Genomic DNA, 3716 nt, shown 5'->3' with positions numbered 1-3716 from the left:
GCTTTCTATTAACACCGTCGTTTTTTTTTATCCAACTATAGTCATTGCCTATTATCATTATTATTACTATTATTATTATTATTACTATTAGTATTATGATTTTCATTATATCGCCATCACTTAATATTATAATCAACATGATCACTTTTAACATTTGTATTTACCGTCTTATGCACACACGCATCGTATTTATTTTATGCAATTAAACAATAGAATTTACTTGCTTTTAAACTTTACAAATCTCATCGCGCAACTATTACGATATCATATAATTTTATTTTTTATTTGAATACTAATAAATACATGTTTTTATATTAAGTAATATTTTAACACGCGTTAATATATAATTAATTAAAAATGGATCCTTCATTTAAATTTAAAAGCCCAAAGAAATATAAGAAGAAGGTATTTTTTTTTAGTCCAAGAAGACTTTATATTAGCCCAATGGAGAGCCCAAATATGTCTGAGCCCATTCATTCCAATGACCCAACCCATTTTTTTAACTCATTTTCCAAACCTAATCTTTCATCCCAAATATGCAACCAAAACGTCTCCCTCATCCCTTTTCCCTTTCAAGAAAAAAACTTCAGTACCCTACATCAATGGCAGAAGCTTGCCCTTTCCATTTTCGCGAAAAATCTTCAGATCTTGGCGTGACCACTGACAGAAGGACTCTCCCCCTTTCATATTTGACCAAAACTATTCGAAATATAGAGGTATATGTCATCTTCACCCAATATTTTCACTCTGTCTTCTTCCATTTCGGGCACAAATCTGACCAAATCACATGAAAGGTCTACAAGGTCGTCCAAAATTTTCAAACGGGCATTTTGACTCAAGATTCAAACCAGATGCTCTAAGAATCCCGCCCAAAAAACATCCCAAAACCCTAGCTCGCAGTTATAAATATTCGTCTTGCATCCATTTTAGGATGGAGGTTTTGTTTTGGGAGCCATCACCCCTCACTTTAAATTACTGTTGAAACCAAACTTCACTCTAAAAAAAGGTACATTCGGTTTCTGTCAAGATTTCGGACTTAAAGGGTTTTCCGAGTTCAAAGTATTCGACGTTTGAGCCTTAGATCGGTGACCTAAAAGCCTAGTTCGCTGCATCCGAAAAAGGTCAATAATTCTCCTTCTCCTTTTACTTCAGTTCTGTTCTTTATGTTTAATATTTTTTAGTTTGTTTTATGTAGATTCCAGAATATTAGTTAAGGTTTAGTAGTCTAATTTCAATAGGAATATGAGTTAGTCGTAGCTTTGTTTCGATTTTATGTGAACACATATATCTTTTGTGTCTTTATTGAGCTTATTTCTCTTTTCATCGAACTTGCGAAGTATGAACCATTTATAGCTTTTAGTATTCTTTCCATCTGTTCAAAAAACGATTTAGTTTAAGAAGATACTCAAAGTATGGGCTGTTAGATAATGTGATTTAATCTTCGGATGCATATGTGTTTTAGTTTTACAGTCCATTTTTCAGTTTGAACCTATTCTCATCTTCAGTTGAATAGCTGGCCTTTAGTTTTTTCTCTGTCGCAGTTCAAATGGTGTATTCCCTGTGGTTATGGTCCAAAATTGTTTAACATTAGCCCTCTAAATCTTGCTCTAGTTCAAATAATTCTGGGCGTATGGCTTGCTTATTTGTTTTCAAGTAGTTACTAAATATCGAGTTCTAGTTTATTTCCCCTTATTGCTATAATGGACTGATTCACTACTAAAATTAAGTTCTGCCCAGTTTCGTGACTGAGTTAAAAATCAAGTTTATGCTTAGATTAGGATAAAAATGTATGAGTTTCCCAGTTCATGTGCTTTCTATATTTATTTCTTTTCTCTAAATAAGGCGGAGACTACTTTCTATGCGCTATTTTGAGGAAAATTGATCCTTAGTAACAAGATCTCATTTTTCCGGAGTGTTTTGACTTGAGTTTAAATGTAATTACCAAACTTTGGCTTTCTTTTTTTTTTCTTGATTAAATGCCTCAAGTAGCTATGCATTACTTGCTAAATATTAGTTTGAACCAAATTTCCTACTCATGACTAATTTAGCACTATGTGGCTAGTTATTGGTTTGTTTGTAAGCACATGTTGAGAATGGTTAGAATGTAATCTTTTCCCACCTTCGTTTTTTTTTTCTCTCTTTCTAAAGTGTTTAGTCATGTACTAGACTCTAATAGTATAAACGTGAACAAGTTTAGCATATGATGTGCTTTGTGTATATTCAGTTGGATAGAAGTTCTCGGAAGGAGTTAGTTTAACTCATGAAGTAATTTTGATAGTGTTCTGTTTGACCCTTGCTTGTTTTTGTTTTCTCCGAAAAGTTAGATTTGGATTTGGAAGTAGTATTTAGCTGCTTAGGATTAGTTAGCTACCACCATTGGATTTTACTTAAAGCTTTGTCCGGAAACTCTTTCTCTTCCTTAACAAATTAAAAGAAGTTGCTTGTTTGTTTGAGATTCAGCTTATAAATGATACCATCAAGGTTCTGCTCTTGTGTTTTGTTTGTTCTGTTGCTTTAGCTTTCTATGAAGATGAGAAGTATAGGTTTGATCCCTTTTTGCTGACATCTTGGTGTGTTTAGCTCTGCAGAATTCTTGCTTTTTTCACTAGATTTTCCCTTAATTTAAATTTGTAGTCAAATCTTTTTTATGCTTGTTGATGACTTGCATTTACTCAAAGTCTGTTGCATCTTGTTTCTGTCGAGTAGGCTGAAGCATTTTTGAAATTTAAGTCCCATGAGTTCAAGCCACTGAATATGTGAACCAGAATTCTCTTTATTAACATGGACGATATGTTTACGAACAAGTCTAAAGCCATAATATGTACATCATGTTTAAGGTGTTTGTTAATCATATAGGAAGGGCTGTGAATTTCTATTATGTAAAGGTTTCTGGTTCCCTCGATTAAAATCATGGCATAGGCTTGTATTTAAACAATGTCTATTTAAATGATAGTGGAATTAAGGTTAAAGTCTAATATTTAAAATGACTTATATAATACTTCTTTGAACTCTCTGAATTTTAGTTTGTGCTTGCAATTAAGTTTTCATGCTTATTTCTCTTGCAATCTGCATCTGTTGGACACTGCCTGCTATGCTATTTAAGAATTTATTCTTGTCTATTTTTTTTCCAAATCAAATCTGCTCATTTCCTAATTCTTTTCTCTTCTTTGTTTTCATGACATATGGGAGCATTCTTGAGTCTTGCATTGAGACTCGATATGGCTGCTGCTAAACTCAAGACCTGCATTTACATCTTATTGCATCTTCTCTCGCCCTCTATGCCTCCGAGCAGAAATGGAAAACATAAAGAGGGGCGAGACGATGCTCCTATCTCTCATTATCCATTGCCTTCGCTCTCTTCTAGCCGAATATGAAATGAGAGCTAGGGAGTTATTTCTTTCTTTCTCTTTTATTTAGTTCTGTTACGAATTTGCTGCTTTTATTTGTTTGGTTGTGTCTTGAATATTTTGGTTCTATTAGAAGGATTAGGCCTAGAAATTTATGAACCTAGAGAAGGTAGTTGATAAAGGGAAAACCAGTAGTCAATTTCTTTTTTTAGTTTCCTTATTTAGAGTCATTATAATACATATGACGTTCCGAGAATTCAAGTGTATATTTGTAGCTTTTCTTTTGTTTTTCTTTAAAAAAATTTATTTATTGGTAATCCTGCAAAGAAGAAAATGTGATTTAATCTTGAACTATTGCAAACTGCTTTT

The 3716-nt window shown here is 33.0% G+C and overlaps 1 protein-coding gene across 1 annotated transcript in view; it reads left to right on the top strand.

The window, feature by feature from the left end:
- The first annotated feature begins 380 nt into the window (after nucleotides 1–380).
- LOC132626458 (uncharacterized) overlaps nucleotides 381–3716 on the top strand; it is a 6299-nt gene continuing 2963 nt past the window's right edge. Inside the window, exon 1 of the mRNA XM_060341332.1 lies at nucleotides 381–1121. The gene's annotated coding sequence lies outside the window, so the exon portion shown is untranslated. The remainder of the gene's footprint in view (nucleotides 1122–3716) is intronic.

This window comes from Lycium barbarum, chromosome 2 (genome assembly GCF_019175385.1).
Source record: "Lycium barbarum isolate Lr01 chromosome 2, ASM1917538v2, whole genome shotgun sequence".
Taxonomy (NCBI): Eukaryota; Viridiplantae; Streptophyta; class Magnoliopsida; order Solanales; family Solanaceae; genus Lycium; species Lycium barbarum.
The sequence above is the reverse complement of the archived record's forward strand: the minus strand, read 5'-3'. Positions and strand labels throughout refer to the sequence as shown.